This window comes from Bombina bombina, chromosome 3, assembly GCF_027579735.1.
Source record: "Bombina bombina isolate aBomBom1 chromosome 3, aBomBom1.pri, whole genome shotgun sequence".
In the NCBI taxonomy this organism is placed as follows: Eukaryota; Metazoa; Chordata; class Amphibia; order Anura; family Bombinatoridae; genus Bombina; species Bombina bombina.
The window spans coordinates 711,634,213-711,645,916 of NC_069501.1; the positions used below are offsets into that span (position 1 = coordinate 711,634,213).

Below are 11,704 nucleotides of genomic sequence, written 5' to 3' on the forward strand. Positions count from 1 at the left end.
ATGTTATGACTGAAGTATTATCTAAATTGCCAGAAATTAGGGGTAAACGCGACCACTCTGGGGTGAGAACAGTGTGCGCTGATAATATTAGAGCCATGTCTGATACTGCGTCACAATTTGCAGATCATGAGGACGTAGAGCTTCATTCTGTGGGTGACGGATCTGATCCAAGTAATCTGGACTCAGACATTTCAAATTTTAAATTTAAGCTTGAGAACCTCCGTGTATTGCTAGGGGAGGTATTAGCGGCTCTGAATGATTGTAACACGTTTGCAATTCCAGAGAAAATGTGTAGGCTGGATAAATATTTTGCAGTACTGACGTTTTTCCTATTCCTAAAAGGCTTACAGAAATTATTAACAAGGAGTGGGATAGACCTGGTGTGCCCTTTTCTCCCCCTCCTATATTTAGAAAAATGTTTCCAATAGACGCCACCACACGGGAATTATGGCAGACGGTCCCTAAGGTGGAGGGAGCAGTTTCTACTCTGGCTAAACGCACCACTATCCCGGTGGAGGATAGCTGTGCATTTTCAGATCCAATGAATAAAAAGTTAGAGGGTTACCTTAAGAAAATGTTTGTTCAACAAGGTTTTATATTACAACCCCTTGCATGCATTGCGCCTGTCACGGCTGCGGCGGCATTCTGGTTTGAGTCTCTGGAAGAGACCATTAACTCGGTTACATTGGATGAGATTACAGACAAGCTTAGAGTCCTTAAGCTAGCTAATTCATTTATTTCCGATGCCGTAGTACACTTAATTAAACTTACGGCTAAGAATTCAGGATTCGCCATTCAAGCGCGCAGAGCGCTGTGGCTTAAATCTTGGTTAGCCGATGTGACTTCTAAATCTAAATTGCTTAACATACCTTTCAAAGGGCAGACATTATTCGGAACCGGTTTGAAAGAAATTATCGCTGACATTACTGGAGGTAAGGGTCATGCCCTGCCTCAAGACAGAGCCAAACCAAGGGCTAGACAGTCTAATTTTCGTGCCTTTCGTAACTTCAAGGCAGGAGCAGCATCAACTTCCTCAGCTCCAAAGCAGGAAGGAACTGTTGCTCGCTACAGACAGGGCTGGAAGCCTAACCAGTCCTGGAACAAGGGCAAGCAGGCCAGAAAACCTGCTGCTGCCCCTAAGACAGCATGAAGTGAGGGCCCCCGATCCGGAAACGGATCTAGTGGGGGGCAGACTTTCTCTCTTCGCCCAGGCTTGGGCAAGAGATGTCCAGGATCCCTGGGCGTTAGAGATCATATCTCAGGGATATCTTCTGGACTTCAAAGCTTCTCCTCCAAAAGGGAGATTTCATCTTTCAAGGCTGTCAGCAAACCAGTTAAAGAGAGAAGCGTTTCTACGCTGTGTACAAGACCTTTTATTAATGGGAGTGATCCATCCAGTTCCGCGGTCGGAACACGGACAAGAGTTTTACTCAAATCTGTTTGTGGTTCCCAAAAAAGAGGGAACCTTCAGACCAATTTTGGACTTAAAGATCCTAAACAAATTCCTAAGAGTTCCATCGTTCAAAATGGAAACTATTCGGACAATCTTACCTATGATCCAAAGGGGTCAATACATGACCACAGTGGATTTAAAGGATGCCTACCTTCACATACCGATTCACAAGGATCATTATCGGTACCTAAGGTTTGCCTTCCTAAACAGGCATTACCAATTTGTAGCTCTTCCCTTCGGGTTAGCCACGGCTCCAAGAATCTTTACAAAGGTTCTGGGCTCTCTTCTGGCGGTATTAAGACCGCAAGGAATCTCGGTAGCTCCGTACCTAGACGACATTCTGATACAAGCGTCAAGTTTCCAGACTGCCAAGTCTCATACAGAGTTGGTTCTGGCATTTCTAAGGTCGCATGGGTGGAAGGTGAACGTAGAAAAGAGTTCTCTATTGCCACTCACAAGAGTTCCCTTCTTGGGGACTCTTATAGATTCTGTAGAAATGAAAATCTACCTGACAGAAGACAGGTTAACAAAACTTCTAAATGCTTGCCGTGTCCTTCATTCCATTCAACACCCGTCAGTGGCTCAATGCATGGAGGTAATCGGCTTAATGGTAGCGGCAATGGACAATAGTACCTTTTGCACGCCTGCATCTCAGACCACTACAATTGTGCATGCTAAGTCAGTGGAATGGGGATTACTCAGATTTGTCTCCTATGCTGAATCTAGATCAAGAGACCAGAGATTCTCTTCTATGGTGGCTTTCTCGGCCACATCTGTCCAGGGGGATGCCCTTCAGCAGGCCAGACTGGACGATTGTAACAACAGACGCCAGCCTACTAGGTTGGGGCGCTGTCTGGAATTCCCTGAAGGCTCAGGGATCATGGACTCAGGAGGAGAGTCTCCTTCCAATAAACATTCTGGAATTGAGAGCAGTTCTCAATGCTCTTCTGGCTTGGCCTCAGCTAGCATCTCTGAGGTTCATCAGGTTTCAGTCGGACAACATCACGACTGTGGCTTACATCAATCATCAGGGAGGGACAAGGAGTTCCCTAGCGAAGATGGAAGTCTCAAAGATAATTCGCTGGGCAGAGTCTCACTCTTGCCACCTGTCAGCGATCCACATCCCAGGCGTTGAGAACTGGGAGGCGGATTTCCTAAGTCGCCAGACTTTTCATCCGGGGGAGTGGGAACTTCACCCGGAGGTATTTGCACAACTGCTTCGGCGTTGGGGCAAACCAGATCTGGATCTCATGGCGTCTCGCCAGAACGCCAAGCTTCCTTGTTACGGATCAAGGTCCAGGGACCCGGGAGCGGTTCTGATAGATGCTCTGACAGCACCTTGGGTCTTCAACATGGCTTATGTGTTTCCACCCTTCCCGATACTTCCTCGACTGGTTGCCAGGATCAAACAGGAGAGAGCATTGGTGATTCTAATAGCGCCTGCGTGGCCACGCAGGACCTGGTATGCAGATCTAGTGGACATGTCGTCCTGTCCACCATGGTCTCTGCCTCTGAGACAGGACCTTCTGGTTCAGGGTCCTTTCAAACATCCAAATCTAATTTCTCTGAGGCTGACTGCATGGAGATTGAACGCTTGATTCTATCAAAGCGTGGATTCTCGGAGTCAGTGATTGATACCTTAATACAGGCTAGGAAACCTGTTACCAGGAAAATTTACCATAAAATATGGCGTAAATACTTACATTGGTGCGAATCCAATAGTTACTCATGGAGTAAGGTTAGGATTCCTAGGATATTGTCTTTTCTACAAGAAGGCTTAGAGAAGGGTTTATCTGCTAGTTCGTTAAAGGGACAGATCTCAGCTCTGTCCATTCTTTTACACAAGCGTCTGTCAGAAGTTCCAGACGTTCAGGCTTTTTGTCAGGCTTTGGCCAGGATTAAGCCTGTGTTTAAATCTGTTGCTCCGCCATGGAGTTTAAACTTAGTTCTTAACGTTTTACAGGGTGTTCCGTTTGAACCCCTTCATTCCATTGATATCAAGCTGTTATCTTGGAAAGTTCTGTTTCTAATGGCTATTTCCTCGGCTCGAAGAGTCTCTGAGTTATCAGCCTTACATTGTGATTCTCCTTATCTGATTTTTCATTCAGACAAGGTAGTTCTGCGTACTAAACCTGGGTTCTTACCTAAGGTAGTCACTAACAAGAATATCAATCAAGAGATTGTTGTTCCTTCATTGTGCCCTAGTCCTTCCTCAAAGAAGGAACGACTTCTGCACAATCTGGACGTCGTCCGTGCCCTGAAATTCTATTTACAGGCAACTAAAGATTTTAGACAAACCTCTTCCCTGTTTGTCGTTTATTCTGGACAGAGGAGAGGTCAAAAGGCTTCGGCTACCTCTCTCTCCTTCTGTCTTCGTAGCATAATACGTTTAGCCTATGAGACTGCTGGACAGCAGCCTCCTGAAAGAATTACAGCTCATTCTACCAGAGCTGTGGCTTCCACTTGGGCCTTTAAAAATGAGGCCTCTGTTGAACAGATTTGCAAGGCTGCAACTTGGTCTTCACTTCACACCTTTTCAAAATTTTACAAATTTGACACTTTTGCTTCTTCGGAGGCTGTTTTTGGGAGAAAGGTTCTTCAGGCAGTGGTTCCTTCCGTGTAAAGGTCCTGCCTGTCCCTCCCGTCATCCGTGTACTTTTAGCTTTGGTATTGGTATCCCATAAGTAATGGATGACCCGTGGACTGACTACACTTTACAGGAGAAAACATAATTTATGCTTACCTGATAAATTCCTTTCTCCTGTAGTGTAGTCAGTCCACGGCCCGCCCTGTTTTTGCGGCAGGTCTAAATTTTAAATTAAACTCCAGTCACCACTGCACCCTATAGTTTCTCCTTTCTCGTTTGGTTTCGGTCGAATGACTGGGTATGACGTAGAGGGGAGGAGCTATATAGCAGCTCTGCTTGGGTGATCCTCTTGCACTTCCTATTAGGGAGGAGATATAATCCCATAAGTAATGGATGACCCGTGGACTGACTACACTACAGGAGAAAGGAATTTATCAGGTAAGCATAAATTATGTTTTTTAACCGGGGGGGGAGATCGTGATATATGTCCAGTAGGCCCCTCTCCGCAGCTAGCACAAACAATCCAGCTTGCAGGCTTCTAGTTTTAGCAAGCTGCAGGTGATGATCTCAAGATTTTACACCGATAGCTTGCAATGAGGATAGAGGGATCAAACAATATAGTGGATTGCCTGAAGATTTTATTATTAGCTTATTGCAAATAGGATGTTAGGAGCCCATGAAAATGCGACCGATCATGTCAGCCTCTAGGACCCGCCCCCTCACTCTCTATTTTAATCTAGCAGGAATCTAGCTTAAAAAAACTTTACCTCAAACTGTTTATTAATTGTAGACGCTCACTCGGACTTAATATTTGGCATTTAGCCTACAAGCATACAAGTAGGAGCGATCTATAAATATGTTGTTATTTTTTTAAACTGTGGCAATTGTGGGCAGTTTGGAGCTATTAAGGACACAATATTTAGGCAATACTATCATCTAAAGGGATATTGGTAATACCTCCCTATCGATGTACCTAATTAGCCTTAATGAAGTGAAGAATATACAAGGGGAATCTAAGAGTTTAGTTTGTAAAGTACTATCTGATTATTTGTTTAATTAACGCCTGAAGCACTGACGGCTCTGCACAACGTCTATTTAAACTACCGTAGAAGTGCAGATAGTTATACATATCTGCACATGGTTCAAATTGAACTGTTAAAGGTACATAGTCAGATATACTCCCTGTTTTGATTACTATATAACTGGGAATAATATTTACAAGGAGAGATGTCAATATGACAATGTGTACATATTCCCTAACAAAGATTTAATATATAATCCAGGAGTGGGATTAACTCTGACATTTTTTAAACTGGTTTATAGAAACTTTCATCTAATAGACAGATAGAAAAACAGACCGTTACTCAACAGATAGCAAGATATTGATTATCCCACTTTATTAATTTAGTGGGTAAACTTAATATATATAAAACAGTGACAAATAATATTTTGAGATAGATTTAGATCCGTGTATGCTAATATACCTGGTACACTGCAAGAAGTATAGATGACACAATAAATCTTTTCTGGGTCTAATACAATCACTATATGCATATAGTATAATACACTATAGTAACAAGGTCTCTTAGGGATTATATTCAAAAGGCAACTCTTAGATACACATAATCATTATATGAAGCAAGTCTAAAAGTCTGGATTAGTTACATCATTATCCCTGATATGGTCAAATCTATGTTTCCACTTTATTAATGAGGTTGGTAAACATATTATATACGCCACAGTGGAAGCAAGTATATATTCTGATTGATGCATATTCAATTGATTATATCCAGCCCAGCATATTGGTAATATACACTTGTTTTATTAAAATCTTTATGCTACAGCTATTGTAGCCACTCTGTATCTTATTTCATTTTTCTTTTGACTTGTATTATATGGAATATATGAGTACCTTACAGCTAATCACCTTTGTAAGAACCGTGTAAATTCCATATACCTAGTACTAATTTGAAAGTTAATTTGACACCCTCCTACAAGAGCTTTATCAGCATTTTGTTTAGATGCACAATCAGACAAATGCCACCGAACTTCCTTAGATTCCTACCCTTAATCAATTTACAATCTACTGATACTGAGATACACCCTGGCCCCTAACAACAGACTCTTTATTATCATTTGCACTATATGTGGATATTTCTATAAAACCATGGATTAAGACTGACATCCTAGGTTATTTATGTAGTAATCACTGTTATAGTACCAAAGCCTGAGTGTTGTGTTTTATGCCACTAATACCAGTCTTTCCTCACAACCACTTCCCATATCCCATACTTATTACTTTAAGTCTAGATGCCATTCCTGTGTTTTTAACTTTTTTGTCCATTTATTTTAAGTTTGCCTAAATAAAAGTTATATTTTATTGTTTATTCCTTGCTGAATATCTGCCCCCTGCTGCTCTCTAGGTCTAGTAAATTTATAGGGAATTTGAGTGCTCTCAGATGTACATTTCTTAGCAGACCTGCACTGCTTTTTTCTAAAAGTGTTTTCTCAGATTGTTCAGATGTGGGGTCTTCCAGAAATAGATCTGATGGCTTCCCATCTAAACAAGAAATTACCCAGGTACCTGTCCAGGGATCTTCAGGCGGAAGTGGTGGATGCGTTAGAAGTTCCTTGGTGTTACCAACCTGCTTATATCCTACCGCCTCTGGTTCTTCTTCCAAGAGTGATTTCCAAGATCATCATGGGACAATTTTTTGTGTTGCTGGTTGCTCCAGCATGGCCTTACAGGTTTTGGAATGCGGATCTTGTTTGGATGTCCAGTTGCCAACCTTGGCCACTTCCATTAAGGCCAGACCTTCTGTCTCAAGGTCCGTTTTTCCATCAGGATCTCAAATCATTAAATTTGAAGGTATGGAAATTGAACGCCTAGTACTTATTCATAGAGGTTTCTCTGACTCTGTGATTAATACTATGTTACAGGCTCGTAAATCTGTTTCTAGGAAGATTTATTATCGAGTTTGGAGGACTTATATTTCATGGTGTTCTTCTCATAAATTCTTCTGGCATTCTTTTAGAATTGCTAGAATTTTACAGTTTCTTCAGGATGGTTTAGATAAGGTTTTTTCTGCAAGTTCCTTGAAGGGACAAATCTGTACTCTTTCTGTTTTATTTCACAGAAAGATTGTAAAGCTTCCTGATATTCACTGTTTTGTGCAGGCTTTGGTTCGTATCAATCCTGTCATTAAATTAATCTCTCCTCCTTGGAGTCTTAATTTTGTTTTGAAGGCTTTACAGGCTCCTCTGTTTGAGCCTATGCATTCTTTGGACATTAAACTACTTTCTTGAAAAGTGTTTTTTCTTTTGGCCATCTCTTCTGCTAGAAGAGTTTCTGAATTATCTGCTCTTTCTTGTGAATCTCCTTTTCTGATTTTCCATAAGGATAAGGCAGTTTTGCGGAATTCATTTAAATTTCTACCTAAGGTTGTGAATTCTAACAACATTAATAGATAAATTGTTGTCCCTTCTTTGTGCCCTAATCCTAAGAATTCTTTGGAGAGATCCTTACATTCATTGGATGTAGTAAGAGCTTTGAAATATTATGTTGAAGCTACTAAATATTTCAGGAAGACTTCAAGTCTATTTGTTATCTTTTCTGGTTCTAGGAAAGGTCAGAAGGCTTCTGCCATTTCCTTTGCATCTTGGTTAAAGCTTTTGATTCATCAGGCTTATTTTGAGTCGGGTCAGGCCCCACCTCAGAAAATTACAGCTCATTCTACTAGATCAGTCTCCACTTCGTGGGCTTTTAAGAATGAAGCTTCAGTTGATCAGATTTGCAAAGCAGCAACTTGGCCTTCTTTGCATACATTTACTAAATTCTACCGTTTTGATGTATTTGCTACTTCGGAAGCAGTTTTTGGTAGAAAAGTTTTTCAGGCAGCTGTTTCAGTTTGATTCCTCTGCTTATGTTTGAGTTTTTTCTTTTCATTATAAGAATAAACTTATATTTTGAGTTGTGGATTTATTTTTTTCAGCAGAAAATGGCTTATTATTTTATCCCTCTCTAATGACTCTTCTGTGGAGTTCCACATCTTGGGTATTACTATCCCATACATCACTAGCTCATGGACTCTTGCCAATGAAAGAAAACATAATTTATATAAGAACTTACCTGATAAATTAATTTCTTTCATATTGGCAAGAGTCCATGAGACCCACCCTTTTTATGGTGGTTATGATTTTTTTTATAAAGCACAATTATTTCCAAATTCCTTTGTTGATGCTTTTTACTCCTTTCTTTATCACCCAACTACTTGGCTGTTCCTTAAATTGAATGAAATAAATTAATTTATCAGGCAAGTTCTTACATAAATTATGTTTTTTCCTTTCCTGTAACTCTATTTTGGTATGTGAATATATTCCTTGTCAATCTGCAAAGTATTCACTGCACTCTGGTGTTTTTCCTCTCCTGTAACTCTATTTTGGTATGTGAATATTTACATAGAGATAATTATTTTAGTTTGTTAATTTATTCCTACATTTGTTGTACTATTATCCAATGTCTTACTTCTAATGTTTTGTTAATTGCCATGTGAGGCTCAATCCTTATCAATACTTGCTATTATTCTAAAATGTATAGCTGTATTATGCCACAGTTTTAACCCCCTCCAAATGTTATTGTCTGTTTACTTAACATCTCACCCTGACCAGAATCTAACTTTCCAATTGTCTTTGATTAGCAATCAACTAAATTTAGTGGACTCGGCTGACTGCCCTGCCTGCATATATTTCACACTAGTTTGGGCTGTTCATTGCTATAACAACATATGTTCACATTTTCAAAGTGAACATTTTATAAGTGAGGCATTGACAATAGAATAATACAAGAATTAAGTGAACATTTTATAAGTGAGGCATTAACAATAGAATTGTACAAGAATTTAGTGAACATTTTATAAGTGAGGTATTTAACAGTAGAATTATACAAGAATTAAGTGAACAAGGATTGGGCATGGGGCAAGACACAAGGCAAGTACTTTTGTAAAATTATGTTTCATATACCTTTTTGTTTTCTTATACAATTGTTACTGTAATTCTGTGTCTTATGTGCTTAACTGGTTCCCACTTTTGTAAAAATGCTCAATATATTCATATTCATTTTTGCTACCTCTTGTCTCTATAACAAACTACATTATTCAATTACTCCTTCACCCTCTCCACCTGCACTGTTCATTAGCCCATCTCTCTTAAATTCACCTTACTTTTGTACTCATGAACTTTACCTATTCCTAAACACTCTCTCTCCCCCCTGCAGCTCGTCTCAAAAGCAGTCTTACTACTGCAAATCCGTATCTCATCTCATGTCACTCTCCCTCTTGCTTTTACTTACTGCTGGTGACATCTCCCCTAATCCTGGCCCCTAACCACTGGCTAGCTGTGCACATCCATGTGTACCGTCCCATTGACTCAGAAAACAAAACTGTGCAAACCTTACTCACATTCCTCTTGCTTAAAAAAACACTACCCCTTTCACTTGCGCAATCTGGAACTCTCGCTCTGTTTGCAACAAGCTCACTTCTATACATGACCTCTTCATCTCCGCTCCCTCAAACTTCTGGCCCTAACAGAAACATGGCTCTCTCCCCTAGACACAGCAACCACTGCTGCTCTGTCACATGGAGGTCTCCACTTCAGCCACACTCCTAGGTCTGGTGATAGACAAGGAGGTGGTGTAGGTATTTTACTTTCCTCTCGTTGCACCTTTCAACAAATACATCCCATCTCTTCCCTCACATTTCCCTCATTTGAAACCTACATGATTCACTTATTCTCCCCTCTCTCTGTACGTGTTGCAGTCATATACTGACGCCCTGGCTCCTCAACTCAATTTCTAGCTACCTGGCTACCTTATTTCCTTTCCTCAGACACCCCTGCCCTCATTCTTGGTGACTTCAACATCCCTCTTGACAATCCCACGGCCTCATCTGCAAAACAACTTCTGCAACTCACTTCCTTTTTCGGTCTGTCACAATGGACTGATTCTCCCCACTCATAAAGATGGTCACTCTCTTGACCTGATCTTTAGCTATCGATGCACTCTCTCAATCTTCACAAACTCCCCCTTTCCTCTTTCTGACCACCATCTCCTTACTTGCAACATATCATCCCTCCCTACAACTTTCCCTCCTCCTACTCCTCACACCAAACGTCACAGAAGCATTGTCATTAGATCAGCAACATCTTGCTAATTCCCTCAAACCTCTCCTCTCATCCTTCTCCTGCCCTGAACAATCTATCTGCCACTATAATTCCACCCTTATATCCGTCCTTGACAATCTCGCCCCTCTTACCATAGCTCGGAAATCACACACTCATCCTCAGCCCTGGCATACTCCTCTGACACTGTACCTACACAGATGTTCCCGTACTGCTGAGCGGCACTGGAGAAAATCTCGGAGTTCAGCTGATTTTCTTCATTACAAATTCATCTTATTCATCTTAAACTCTTACTATTCTGCCCTTAATCTCCATAAGCAACACTACTTCTCTACTCTTATCTCTAATCTTTCTTCAAACCCAAAACGTCTGTTCTCCACTTTCAATACTCTCCACTTTCAATACTCTCCTCCACCCTCTCTGTCAGCTCAAGACTTTGCCAGCCACTTCAGTAACAAAATTGACTACATCAGAAATGAAATCGGCTCTCAACATAATTCCATTCTCTCCCCCCTCAAATGCTCTCACTCAACCACAGTCCACATAACCTTAAACTTAGCTCATTTCTCCCCTGTTACTGAGGAAGAAGTTTCGGTACTTATACTGCGCTCTCACTTCACTACCTGTCCCCTTGACCCTATCCCCTCACAGCTACTCGCCTCCCTCTCTGCTACCCTTACCCCTATACTAACACACATTTTCAACCTCTCCCTCAGCACCAGTATATTTCCCTCATCGCTGAAACATTCACTGGTCACACCTATCCTCGGAAATCCTTCCCTTGATCCTACCTCCCCATCCAACTACTGCCCTATTTCCCTCCTCCCTCTTTCTTCAAAACTTCTCGAAAAACTAGTATATGCACGCCTATCCCATTTCCTTAGGTTAAACTCCCTTCTTGACCCACTGCAATCTTGATTTCGTCCCCATCACTCCACAGAGACAGCTATTGTTAAGTTACCAACAACCTACTTACAGCAAAATCAAAAGGCCACTTCTCTCTGCTTATCCTCCTTGATCTGTCCGCAGCCTTTGACACTGTTGACCACCCTGTTTTTATTTGAATGTAATATATTTTGAAATAAACTTAGATGCAACAAATAAAAATATTTTAATATTCTTTTAATGTATCTCACTTAAAGTAAATATTGACTTTCAATGCTTTGTCATATTTTTCAAATTCATATAATTCTCTGTTTTTTGTTTATACTTGTGACACCCTAAAGATACCATTATTGTAAAATAATAAGGGAACATAACACTGTATACTGTATGTGTTTTCAATATCTTACAACATTATAAAAACGCTAAAAAGAATACAAAATTTCAGTTTAGTATCTCTTTAGCATTTGCCTTAAGGCTATAGGACACTTGTGTATGTACTTTGACACACTAGTCAAGTATGATTGCTAAGAAAAATAAACATTGTGTGAAATATTCATGTCTACAAGGACTGCTCAGTTGTAAGTACTTAGGCTAAGTCTGTGATA

General features: G+C 40.6%; 1 protein-coding gene across 7 annotated transcripts in view; it reads left to right on the plus strand.

Annotated features, from left to right (window-relative positions):
- Window positions 1–11,704, plus strand: part of NF1 (neurofibromin 1) — a 1,508,106-nt gene that overhangs the window by 510,742 nt on the left and 985,660 nt on the right. The window lies entirely within an intron of this gene.